At 46.0% G+C, this 13944-nt stretch overlaps 1 protein-coding gene and 1 long non-coding RNA gene across 2 annotated transcripts in view; both read left to right on the top strand.

Annotated features, from left to right (window-relative positions):
- The window catches only part of Grb2 (growth factor receptor bound protein 2), a 68721-nt gene that overhangs the window by 28644 nt on the left and 26133 nt on the right, over window positions 1-13944 (top strand).
- On the top strand, window positions 5824-9159 carry LOC148003182 (uncharacterized). Its single transcript, XR_015632273.1, has 2 exons — window positions 5824-7170; window positions 8941-9159. It is a non-coding gene; the product is annotated as an uncharacterized LOC148003182 (long non-coding RNA).

Raw genomic sequence — 13944 nt, 5'->3', positions numbered from 1 at the left:
CCCTGCCTCCCCCAGGCTCCCCAAGATAAAATAAGAACTCTTGAATTCTCAGAGGAAGATTTGGGACAGCCGGTTGCTTTTGAAAGTGGGTCTCATTCTGAAGCATAGGCTGGCTCTGAGCTCACAGCAGTCTAGACTTTGCCTCCTTGGTACTGGGGTTACAGACATTATAGCCACTGGAAGTCGTTACCACTTCATCGTTGTTGTTGTTGTTAGTACCATGGTTAGCTTCTTAGCTGCTTTTCCTGCCCTGCTGACTTGTAGCCCATGGCTTTGGGAAAGAACAGCTTTATTGGAGACTGGGTTGAGGGAAGAGGAGTCTGTTCTCATGTAGTAATCTCTGTTTACTTCACTGCTTTAAGTGAGATGGGTTGGAGGGGAAACTTTTTTCCATGTTTCTCAGGCCTTGCCAGAGTGCTGAGGTTAGTTGACAGCTATTTCAACTCTGAGTTACAGTATTGCCGTGTGTCTATATGAAACAAGATGGTGGAATCGAGAAAGGACAGGTGCTGTACATCTGTCTTGGTCAGACTCAGGACATCATCAGTGATCGTCACAGAGGAAGGTCTGATGTGCTTCTCAAAACTTATGTGTGGGTAAACTTGTGTTTTGATTCCACTAGACAGATTTTAGGCTACAGGATACTTTTTGTCTCTACTAGGAGCTAGTTTTGGAGTGAAAAGGTTTTGCTGATAATCTTAGAGCCTGAGTGCTTTGTTAGTGAGTGTTAGTGCATTCTACATGGTGACCAGCAGCTGTAGAAGGTCTTAAATTCTGACTCCAGGAGTCAGTGTAAGTAGCCATGGGGTGCATGGCTTTAAAGATCAGGGCTTTGTTCAAACAGTTGGTCCATGCTGTCTACAGTGACCTTGAACTGGCCTCCAGCCCCTTACTGTTTCAGCCTCTTGAGAAGCTGACACTCTCTTCCGTTTTTTTATTTTTGCTCTTGGCCTTGTGATATAAAGAAACCTCGGAGTTTTAATTTTAACTTTCCACTCCTTGTTCTAGCTAAATTTGTTTAAATGGATTAGCCTTGGTATATGCTCTCCTACCTGGAGATTGATCTGGGGCCTCACATGAGCGCTCTACTCTGAGTGCAGCCCCTGTGGGTATCTGAACTCTGACAAACGATAAGTTGATATGGCATTGTGATCTCAGTCATTGCATTCGCACTTCCAAGATGCTTTTCATGGGTCAGTAGCAAGCTTAGAGTCTGCTGTGGAGACCAGGTTCGTCTGCTAGGAATTTGAAGGGACCACTATGGCTGTGTGACAAAAACTTTAAAGGCAGATCTTACTCAAATAGCCATCCCTACCTGTTCCTACTTCAGTGTGTAACTTATACTAAACATTGTATAACTTGATATTTTCTTAGAAAACGTTGGCTTTATTGTCACACCTCCTTACAAAGACAGTTCTGGGGTTTGGAATATGGCAGATATAAGGGCTCTATCCACAAAGGGTTATTAGGTGGTTGTGACATAGTAACTTTGGAGGTTTGCCCCTTTTTTTTTTTTTTTTGAGACTTACAAACAGATTTAGTGTCACATGAGACCTCGTTTCTGCCTTCTCCTTGGACTTTCTCCAGTTTCAGCATGAGCATCTGGACGGGCAACAGATGGAGCTGCAGTGGGATTGGTGTCAGACACCTGGCAGCTTGTGAAGCTCTCATCATCTCATTATAGCAATCCCTGTTACTAGAATTGCCAGAGGATGTACAAAATAAAGATGGCCAATAGAGAGGAAAAGCCAACCACATTAGTTTGATCCTTTTTCGTGATCTGCCCTGAGAAGTTTTAGATAACAGGCACAAATCTGCCAAGACCAACAAAGAAGCTGGGGTTGTAGCTCTCTCGTGGTAGTGCTTACCCAGCATGCACTGCATAAGCCGTCACAATGGTGTAAGTGGAAATGTCGCTTTTATTTTCTCAGATGAATGAGGAGATGAGAGCTGTACCCAAGCTTTACGAATACATGGCTTGGGGTGAGCCCAGAGTGTTTCTCTCTATCCCTAGGCCTAGGCCTAGAAGCTTGTAGCCTTGTACAATCTAATCTCCAGGTCCTGACCTTGAAGGTTTTAATTTCCAGCCTTTTAGTTAACCTAGGCCTAGAATGTTTCAGCCTCTGAAACTTGCTGCAAACTCACTCTTTCTAGCTCTTTGTGAACTCTGGGTGGCTGGTTCAACTCAACTATTCTCCAACTATTCAAACTCCTCTCCAAGCTGATCGACCCAGATTGTCCTCTCTTGGCTTCTGACTTTCCAAGCTTGGCTGCTTGGAAAGACGGAATTCCATCCCATTCCCTCCCTCTCCCTCGCTGCTCTTTAAGTAGCCTCTTTCCTGTCTGTTCTCCTGAGAGTTGGGTGTATCCTGTCTCTGACTCATTCTGTTAAATCTCTCTGATTTGTCACTTTATGTGCCCCTCAACTAATCCTCATTGGTTGGGATTCCAGCCAGAGGATTAAAGGTTTGTGATGTGTCTGCATTCCAGCCGGATCACATCCCTGGCCAGAGCAGCCATGTTGCTGGATTAAATTTTCTCTACACAGTGGTTCATGGGGAAAAGAAAATACAAAACACTAATTATGATACATTTAGACTGATTTGCTTTCCAGAAAGTGAAAAGAGCACTCCCTTTTCAGGTCAGGCCTGAATAGATGATAAATGCGTTGTCACACACATGCACACCTCTGACCCTCAAATGTAAAACTACCAGGAAACCAGCCAGATGACCAAAAGTCCGTGTGACCTGTGGACAACAGTCTTCAGGGGCGGGGTAGGTGGAGGGACTGTATCCTAGCAGCAGCGAGCCGTGGGCTCTGGATGTCAGATCTTGGTTCCCATCTACATCTCCCATTTACAAGTTACTGGGCCTCCCTGGAGAAGCCTTCTATTCCTTCTTTGTTTTTCTTTTTCTTTTTCCTTATGTGTGCACATGCACAGGTGCACACATGGCACAGCCCATAAGTGGACATCACAAGATTGAATTCAAGTTATCAGGGTGATCAAGATGTTTAATTATCGAGTTATCCTCACCCGTTGAGCCATCGTGCCAGCCCCACAGAATTTTAGATTCTTCCTCTGTAGAAGCAGGATGCTACTGCTCACATTACAGAGCCTTGAGGGGGCAACTGCCTAAAATGTCATGAGTTCTGCTCATGATAAAAATAAATTGTGTTTCTGTTTGGTTCGAGACAGTATCTAATATTGTAGCCAAGGTTATCCCCAAACTTAAATCTTCATGTCATAGTCTTTTAAGAGCTGGGATTACACTGTGCACCACCATGCACAGTATAAATTATTTTCTTTATGACAAGAGAAATCAACTCATTCTTCTAAACTGTATGATGAGGTGAAGAGCACTGTGGAGAATGACTGGGGCTCACACTGGTGCTACAGATGGTTTGACTTGACTGAATGTGGTATATGTGGGTCCTGGGGGCGAGAAGGGACAGTGGGTGATCACAGGTCATGGCCTAAATAAACACTGAACAGACAGCAGCATTCTAGGTGGAGATGCCAAGGTACAGCCAAAGACCATGGGCAGCGCAAGGACGCTTCCTTGGGAAAGCAGTGGCAGAAGTTGGAGAAGCAGGAAGTTTGCCATCAAGGCGTTCTGGGTCCCAGGAAGAGCTATTTTGTTTGTTTGTTGTGCTCTGTTGGCAGGTGGGCCTTCAGTTTGGTTCTCCTGCTTCCCAAGTGTTAGGCTTTTAGATTTGCTTCGTGGTACCCACTGCCCCCCACTTTAAGAAAAGGTCCCACTGTAGCTTGGATGCCTCTGCCTTAGAAGTCATGAGCGTGCATCACTGCACCTGCCTGGGACCTGGTTCTTTGAAGAGTGTGAATGGAAGGGTTTGGAAATAATAACACACATTTTAAAAAAACACACTTACATTTTAAGTAAGAAATTGTCACAGAATTATAGAGGCAGGAAATCTCTAAGAATGTTGTGTTCTTCCTGTGGACATGATGTAACAGGTCATCTACTTGCAGGATAGAAGGGATCGGTCTTAGAAGCGGTCGAGGGAGACTGGCAAAGACTATGGATTGGGAAAGGTATCTGGAGAGAGAGTCTTTGGAACGTCATGCTTTCTGATTGGGTATGGTTGAGCTTGAGCTGCTTGTCAGACAGGAGCAATACGTGCGTGCGTGCGTGTGTGTGTGTTTACCTTACCAAGCATGTGCTCCCATCACTGGCTAAAGAGAAATCACAGAGCAAGAGCTACCCAAGAGAGAGTCTGGGCTGGTCATATGGCTCAGCAGAAGAGCCTTTGTAGCAAGTGGGAGGCCTGGACTTACAAGATAAAGGGACCCTTGAGGAATTCCGGGCATGTCCAGAAGAGGCGAGTGGTGTCATGGAATGCTCCTCCTTGCCGTCACATCAAAAGTTCATCATATAGAAATAGATCATGTGACTCATTGGTGTGTTAGATAGTTTCCTGGTATACGCATCACAACACCCCTCAGGACAAACTCAACAGAAATTTATACCTGTGATTTCATAAGAGCAAGATGTTGTAAAGCGTTTTGCAAAAGTTGTTCCTGTGTTGATTGTACTTTGGGATTCCTAGAACAATGGCCAAGTGGTTGTCCTGTGTTCTTTCCACTGCGCTCACTACAGTGCATGCAGTGCCTAGGTGGAGGCAGTACTGCAGCTGGTGGCTTGGTTAACGAGCACTGGCTGCTCTCCCAGAGTACAAGAGTTCAATTACCAGCACCCACATGGCAGCTCACCACTGTCTGACTAGTTCCAGGGACCATACACTCTTTTGAATACCAAGGCACTGAGCATGCATGTGTGTACATTCACGCAAGCAAAACTCTCGCACACATAAAAAGAAAAAAGCAGAAGTACTGCCACACAGGAGACCAGTGACTTCCTCTTTGTCACTGACTTAGAGTTTACCTGAAATCACATGTTTATGGCTGAGCATTAGGGTGCACTGTGACCAGATGAGAAAATTTAGTTGAGGCATTATGGTTAAAATCTTTGCAAGGGTTTCTTGACTCTCAAACTAGAAACCCACCTCTGTGCCTGGAAAGTGCTTTCCCTGTCCCCTAAGAACCTGCTCTGTGTCGGGGTAGGGTATGGCCTGTGCTGTCCTGGATGTGCCCACCAGGCTTTTAAAGGGGAGCAGCGGTGTACTCCCTGTTGGGCTCACAGAGCAATCACTTCATCACGTTTCCCTGCTGTCTTTTATTGTCTATCTCACACAGCTCTGGTTTTCTCTCCTCTGTCCCTTAGACTTACTATTTTTTTCCTTCCTCTCCTCTCCCCTCCATGTGGGAGCAGCTAGCATTTAACTGTGGCACTTCAGCCGTCAGCATTAGTAACTGGGTGAGCCCAACTGGAGGTGGGGGGCTGTTCTGCCCTTTTGAAGATCGGCCCCCTCACCACTGTACTTAGGTACCCACGCTGGAGCACAGTCAACTGGATGCATCCTGAACTCAGACAGTTGACGAAGTACGCGGGGGCACACATGGTTTAGAATATTTAAATTCAGGACAAAGCCTGGGAGCCTGATAGGCCGGAAAAACAAAGGCAGACAGAGCTTTTGTTCCTGTTCTGTTGGTCTTCACACCCAGCAATTTATTTACTCAGCTTATAAAATGAAAAGTGTTCGATATTTGTATCTATAGCATCTTGGTCAAATCAACAGGGTTAAAAGTATCTACAGGGATGCCTCCTGACTCCCGTGTGTCCTGGGTAATTGGCAGGGAGTAAGCTGGAGCTTGCCTTCTTGGCTAGGGTTGATTTCTCCACTGAGGGGTGAAATCTGCTTCTTAGAGTCTAGAGGTGGGAACGAGTCATAAATAACATATCCAGCAATATATAAATAGTAGAGTAGTATATCTTTGATAGCTGATTTTTATAAGAGATGGTATAACACATTTAAGCCCAGTAGTCAGTAGGTAGAAGCATGCAGATCTGAGCTCAAGGACAGCCAAGGTTATATAGTCAGACCTTAAAAAAATAAAACAAGGGGACTGGAGAGATGGCTCAGTGATTAGGAGTGCTGACTGCTCCTCCAGAGGTCCTGAGTTCAAGTCCCAGCAACCATATGGTGGCTCACAACCATCTGTAATGGGATCTGATGGCCTCTTCTGGCCTGCAGGCACACATGCAGGCAGAACACTGTAAACATAATAAATAAATTAAAAACAAAACAACAACAACAAGGCCCGGTGGTGGTGACACGTGTGTTTAATCCCAACACTCAGAAGGCAGAGAGCATGGGGCTCTCTAGGAGCCCAAGGTCAGGCTGGTGTACTGAGTGAGTTCTAGGACAGCCAGGGCTACACTGGGAAACCAGATGATGAATGGATGGACAGGAAAAATAGCTCAGAAGTACCTGGGTTGGATCCCAGCACCACCCACATGGCAGCTCACAATCACCTGCAATTCGAATTACCAGGGAGCCGATAGACTTCTTGTAATTTCTGTGGGTACCAGGCACCCTTGTGGTGGGCATACATTTATCCATGTAGACAAACACTCACACACAGAAGTAAATACAAAAAACAAACTTACAGGTACTCTCCTTTTTCTCTGAAAACCCCATAAGCTGGAAGTCAGCATTGCTCAGTGCATTGTAATTGTTCGTTTTTATTTGCTTGCTTTGGGGTGTTTGTGAATGTGTATGGGAGTCAGAAAACTTTAGGGCTTTCTCACCTTCCTTCAGGTTCTAGGTTCCAGCTCAGGTCCTCAGGCTTGGCAGCCAGCGCCTTTACTCAGTGAGCCATCTCACCAGCCCCTAACTCTGATCATCTTTGTAGCTGGATTGCTTGGTTTATGGCAGACTTGGAATGGTTTGCTCTTGGTGCTGAGCCCTAGGTGGACTTCCTGTGGAACGGCATCCAAGATGCTCAGCACAGGTCCCTCACTGTACACAATCTGCATAGTCCATGTGATGTGAGCCTAGAGCTGCAGGGAAGCAGTAGCAGTACTTCCTGATGACCAGGCAGCTGGGAGTAAACTGACAGGATTCAAGGTGACATTGTAGGTGAGTGTCTCAGCTCTGTGAGCGTCTTACAACTGTAGTCCTTCATTCTGGAGACTGCAGCAGGAGGATTGTTTTGAGTTCAAAGCCAACCTGAGCTACAGAGTGACTGTCTCGAAAAAGAGAAAGAAAAGAAAAGAAAAGAAATCCAGGGCTGGAGAGATGGCTCAGTGGTTAAGAGCACTGACTGCTCTTCCTGAGTTCAAATCCCAGCAACCACACGGTGGCTCGCAACCATCTATAATGGGATCCGATGCCCTTTTCTGGTGTGTCTGAAGACAGCTACAGTGTACTTATATATAATAAATAAATAAATCTTTAAAAAAAGAAAAGAAATCCAACAAAGTCAAGTTCTCTGGCCATTCATCTTACCACTTCCTCTTCCCATGACACAGCCATTCTTTTGTCTTGGCCCCTTAACAGCTTAGTCTGTTTTCTCCTTTAAAAAAATGTTTACTTTTATGTCTGTAGGCATTTGTCTGTACGTATGTGCATTAGGTACACGACATACTTGGTGCCTGAGGGAATCAGAAGAGGGCGTGGATCCCAAGACTGGAGTTACAGGCAGTGGTGAGCTATGTGTTGGTGCTAGGAACCAGAACTGTGTCTCCAGCCCCTTCCTCCTTTTAAATGAAGCCAGTTGGCAAAACTTAGTTTGAGGCATGGTCTGCTTATGTAAGTTCCTGCCTCAGGCCCAGAGCTTTCCTGCCGCTCATCCTGGCAGATGTACTGTGCCAGGCCAAAGCAGTCCTTTCATGTGCATGCGTTCATGCAGGAGGCCAAAGAACAGCCTCCAGTGTCTACTTACTGTTTATTTGTGGTTTTGTTGTTGTTTAGATTTTTGTGAAGAATCTTTAATTTTTTTCTAGATTTATTTTACACACACACACACACACACACACACACACACACACACACACACACGACAGTGTTGAAACCCCTAGGAACTTGTATAGTTGTGAACTACCCTGTGCATGCTGGGGTTTGGACTTGGTTTCTCAGAAAGGACAAAAGATGTTCTTTCCCTCTGAACCATGTCTTTATTTATTATGTATATGGGTGTTTCACCCGTGTGTCTGTCTGTCTGTGCACCACAGGAAGTGCCCAGTAAGCCAGGGAGCAGACTTGTGATCTGGAACTAGAGTTGTAGCTGGTTTCGAGCTACTGTGTAGGTGGAGAGAACCATGTGTGGTGATGAGCTTAAAATTACTAAGACTATTCCAGACATACATAAAGGCTGATTCCCACCGGGCAGTGCTGCCACACATCTTTAATCCCAGCACCCAGAGACAGGGGCAGATAAATCTCTGAGTTTGAGGACAGCCAGGGATACACAGAGAAACGTGTCTTTCTGAAACAAAGCAAAACAAAATTTAAAAGCCAAACAAACAAACAAACAAAAAAACAAAAACAAAACACACAGAAACAAAAACCAAACAGCAACAAAAACTACTCCAGTTCCCATGGTTTGGAAGTAAGTATTGATTATCTGTTGATAATGTAGTTAAGCTCTGGAGCCATTTTCTCAATTGTAAATAAAACAAAAACCACGTTGGCATTTTGGCATTTACATTCGCCCCTACCCTGAAGTAGCAGTTCATGTGGGAGTACCTCCCCACCCCGTTTGTGTATGGCGGGGGAGGGTCCCATTGGCCTTGAACTTGTGGTGGTGAGCCTCCTGCTTCAGCCTCATATGTTGCGGGATATTTGATCACGTGGGACCCAAGACTGAAAGAAACTGTTTCTAGTTGTAATGTGGCTCTTCTCGTAGCACACACTTTTTCTTTTCTTTTTTAAAGATTTATTTATTTCGTGTATGTGAACACACTGTAGCTATCTTCAGACACACCAGAAGAGGGCATCAGATCCCATTACAGATGGTTGTGAGCCACCATGTTGTTGCTGGGATTTGAACTCAGGACCTCTGGAAGAGCAGTCAGTGCCCTTAGCACATGCTTTTAATCCCAAACAATGAAGGTTAAGTTAGTTTGTAGAAGGAAGCACCCATGTTTGAAAGTGATGTCTTGAGTGGCAGACAAAGTGACGAAAAGAAAAAGATTTGGGGTTTGGGGATTTAGCTCAGTGGTAGAGCACTTGCCTAGCAAGCACAAGGCCCTGGGTTCGGTCCTCAGCTCCGAAAAAAAAAAAAAAAAGAAGAAGAAGAAGAAGAAGAAAAAGATTTGACAGAATACAATATGCCCAACTCTCAGGAGAAGAGAGAGGAAGAGGGGCTACTTATGAGAGAGCATTGCAGAGAGAAGAAGGAAGAGGTTTTTTACTGGGAGAGTTTTACAGAGACAGGTTGCAGAGAGAACAAGCTAAACACAGGTGAAGACAGTAGGAGGCAGAGATTAAGAAAAAGCCAGAAGATTAGAACAGATTGCCAGAGTTAGTATGAGGCCAAGCAGGGCAGTTCAGGAGAGGCAGACAGGCAGGCAGACAGACAGAGAGAGAGGGACAGATAGACACCGGATTGAACCAGTCAGCTTGGAGAGGAGTTTGAGCGAGAACAGCTGAGTAGAACCAGCCAGCCAGAGTTCAGATAAAACAAGAAAGGGTGAGCTTATTTAGCAGTGTCTCAGGAGCTGAAAATAGACGAGGCCTAGGGTAGCAGACAATTGCTTCAGGTGAGTGAAAGTGAAATTTAACATCCCAAGACATTGTAGTCCATACCTGAACTAGAAGGCTAGAAGTGGCCATTTGAAATCTTAAGAGTACAGAAAGCCATGAAAGCACGATTTAAAAACCAGATTAACCCGTTCCCCTCCCAGTGCTGTAGGCTGTAAGTTTAATAATGAAAATTGCACTAAGTCTCCTAAAAATAGACACGCACGACACAAAGCCCTTCTTTCTCTGTGTGGACGAAGGATTACAGAAGCTGAGTGATTCTCTGTTGAGCAGCTGGACACAGTAGTCACACCGTAGTTGATCACACAGTGTCTGATCCTTATAATTTGAGAAACTACTTGTCATTTGGGTGAAGGGAGTGAATTACTCTGGTGCTGGTCACCCTTTGCTTTGCAGGCCTTGTGGCTGGTCTGTTGAGCACCATAGCACACACAGTTCCCTTTCAGATAGACATGAGAGCAGGGCGTTGTTCTTGTGGCCTAGAATTGAGGTTCTGACACCCCACTGTTTGCATTAACACCTCCTGTTATTAGTGTTTCTAATCCTTGTCTTCTCTGTGGGTTGTGACATTTCTGTGCACCCAAAGTGCTGATTTTCCCCACTTCCAGTGTGTAGGTGCTTAGAGAACTATAGGGCAAGCAGAGAGGCTTGTTGTATCTGGGACGTGCCAAGTGCAGTGTGGTGGTCTTCTCCCGTCCCTGCCCCCAGCCCTGTCAGGAACTTTATTCCTTCTGGCCCCCGCAGCTGCCTGCAGGAGGCCCTAAATGTGGCAATCAGCAGGACCGCCTCCACTGCAGCCGTAAAAGGAGGTGTAATTTACCCTGCCTGGCTGTCCTTAGGTTTGTCTACGGCCCCACTGGAGACACTCAGGAAGGGTTGTCACAGCCTGAATTCTCACGCCTGTTTTCCGAATGAAAAGGTTTGTACTCATGGTCCTCTTGCAAGTCTGGGGTGTCCATTTTTTGGAAAAAGAAAGAATATTTTATAAGACACAACGTGAATTAGGGTGTGCTAAAGTGGAGCACTCCAGAGATCGATTTTAAATTACCTTTTTTAAGGCAATGTCAGCAGGCTGGTGAGGTGGCTCAGTGGTTAATAATCCTTGTTTTTGCAGGGGTCCTGGGCTTGGTTCCAAGCTCCCAAATGAAGGCTCATAACTGTTTGTAACTCTAGTTCCAGGGGCTCTTATCTGACTTCCTTAGGCACCGTGAATACACATACATATGTACGTATGTACAGGCAGGCAAAGCACTCATACACATAAAGTAAATAAATAGAAGAGGAGGAGGAGTGTGGGGGTAGTGGGAAGGGTTTATACAGCCACCCTTCCTTGAGACTTCATGTAAATGGTTGCTAAGAGGGGAGAGACCTTCTTTTCATTGCTGTGGGCCCTGACAGGTGCCCAAGCTCCTGTGAACCAAATCCACTGAAACACGCTGGCCACACTCACACCCCCCAGACAAAAATGAAAGTAGAATTGGGGTTAGTTGGTGTTGTGGGCAGTGTCATTTGTCAGCTTGACATCTCTGAGAAGAGGAGAGCTCTGAGGTAGTTCTGTGGGCCTGGCCTGTATAAGGAAGGCAGCCAGGCAGGTGTAAGCCATGTCCTTTACATCTCGGCTTCAGTTCTTGCCTCCGGGTACCTGTCTGCCTTCACTTCTCTTTACCATGGACCCTCTCCTCCCCAAATTGCTTTTAGTCAGTGTTTTCTCGTGGCAAAAGGAGGCAAACTAGGTCAGGCGAGAGGAAGAGGGGGCTCAGGAAAGAGACAAGGGGGTAAGGGGGGGGATGACTGAATATGACCAAAATATATTGTGCATACATGGGAGGATGCATGCAGAACGTATTACTGTGCATAGTTAATATATACTGGCTTGTTTCTAAAGTGGTGTTTTTAAAGCATAGAGCAGAGTGCTGGGCAGCTCAACAGCAGAGCAGCGGCCTGAAGTGTTCAGGGCCCCAGGCACCGTCCCCATCATAGGAGGGTGAGGTGGGGTTGTTAGGGACAGAGAAGCAAATTTAGATTCTTTAAACACTGCATATGATTTTTAATGTTCGCTGTGGAGACTTCAGAACAGGTAGAGTTGCCTCTGCCTGGTCAACTTCTCATCTTCTTCAGGATGTACTTGTGTGTTGTATGCATAGGTACCATGTATGTGCCCACTACACTCAGAGTTCAGAAGAAGGTGTCAGATGCCCTAGGACTGCCATTACACAGGGTTGTAAACCACCATGTGGGTACTGGGAACTGGACCTGGGTCCTCTGAAGAGCAGGCAGCCAGTGCTCTTCACCTCTGAGCTCTATCAACTCTGAGATTCCTGTCTTGCCTAGTTTGCTACTGTGGATGCTTACTTAATAACCTGGGCTTCCTGATGCCCTCGTGGCCCCTCAGGTCTGTGCCAGCCAGGGGCATCATAAAGGCTGAGTCTCTACTCTGCCCTTTAAAGCCTGCGCGCTATGGTTCAGTTCCCTGTCTGTCTCCTGGGGGCTCTACTTCCTGCCAGCTCACTCAGACTCACTTAGACTCATTCTTTCCATCTCTAGGCTGTGCAGGGCCAGTGATGCGGCTTCGTGCCCGTGCCCAGGGTGCTGACTGGACCTTCAGTGCCCAGGGGCTTTCACTTGGTCTCTTGCTCTGTTACATCTTCCTCTTTGCTCTCCCTTAAATTCCCTATCCTCGTTGCCAGACTACACTAGATCATCCTCCTCACAGCATCTGCCTGGAGAGGTGTCTTTTGACTCCATTTTTGTGTGTGATTACGTCTGAAGCTCTCCCGCACTCTGACTTTTGTATCACAGAGTTCACTATGCCTGAAGGTTTCTATATATTCTTTCACTGATTATTAATTGGGAGGTGGTGTGTAGGTATGAGCTGGTAATCAGTCGTCTACTTTGTATGCATCTCAGGTGATAGCACTCGGGGACTTATTTATTCCTCTCTCTGGCCTAGGAAGTCGTAATTATCTTCTTTTTAATTTATTTAATTTTCTGTGTATAGATGTTTTGCCTGCGTGTATGTCTGTGTACCTGCATGTATGTCTGTGTACCACATGCATGGCTGATGCTTGCCCTCAGAACCATAAAAGAACTTCAGATCCCCTGGGACACATAGTTACAGACAGTTAGAAGCCACCATGTGGGTACTGTGAAATTGAACCTGGGTCTTTCAGAACAGTAGCCAGTGCTTTTAACCACAAAACCATCTCTCCAGACCCAAATTTCAATTATTTTTTCTGTGCACTACCAATTTCTAATGAGCCCTGTAACTTTCCATAAAATAAAATACCAAACACTCACATTTTTTAATTTGCACGAACTGGAGAGGTGGCCCAGCAGTTAAGAGCACTTGGCCTTGCAGAGGATTGAGGTCAGTGCCCAGGACCCATGGCAGGCAGCGCACACCTCAGTTCAGTTCTAGGGGATCTAAGTCCCTCTCTGGACTCCAGGGATACCCACATGGACATAGGGAAACACACCTATAAATAAAAACACATTTGATCTGTGTGTGTGTGTGTGTGTGTGTGTGTGCATGTGTGCGTGCGCATGCTGTGACACACATGTAGGGTCAGAGGGCAGCTTGGAGATAAGTTCCTTTCCTTCCACCTTAGGGTCTGTGGGTCAATCAAGTCTTGAGGCCTGACAAGAAACATGTCCACTGAGCCCGCTCCCTGGCCCTCATAGCACTTGCCTTGCTGCTGGCTATTGATTTATTTTCCAGTTTTCCTGTATCATCACCTGGGGACAAGTGTCTCAGATGTCTGAATGGTGGAGACAAATCTGAAGTGAACTCCTTTATCCAAACAGGCCTTGTGTTGGGTGCAAGGCACACAGCCTGTCCCTGTCTGTCTGTGAGACTGGAGCCTCTGCAGTAGAGTGACATTACCAGCTGATCATTTATCTGTAAGAGATGCTGGCTGCTTGATCCAGTCAGGGCCAGCTGTCCAAAGGCATGTACTTGGTATTTGTCATTTAAACCCGGAGTGGCTCTATCACAGGAGGGCTGTGTGTAGCCTGGCAGAGAGCAGCGAACAGAATGTGGTCGGACAACTGTTGTTTCTGCACCAGAGCAGCAGAGCACCCCCTGTGGGTGGGTGGTGACCCTTTGGGGATGGGGGGGAAGTTGTCGAGCACCCCTTTCACAGGCGTAACCTAAGATCATCAGAAAATACAGATATTTACATTATTATTCATATCGGTAGCAAAAAACATAGTTCTATACTAGCAACAAAAAATGAGTTTATGGTGCCCACCACAACATGAAGATCTGTGTTACAGGGTCCCAGTGTTAGGAAGGTCGAGGATGACTGTGCTAGAGG

Source organism: Rattus norvegicus, chromosome 10 (genome assembly GCF_021556685.1).
Source record: "Rattus norvegicus strain SHRSP/BbbUtx chromosome 10, alternate assembly SHRSP_T2T, whole genome shotgun sequence".
NCBI lineage: Eukaryota > Metazoa > Chordata > Mammalia > Rodentia > Muridae > Rattus > Rattus norvegicus.
Note: the sequence above shows the minus strand (reverse complement) of the source record. Positions and strands in the feature narration are given on the sequence as shown.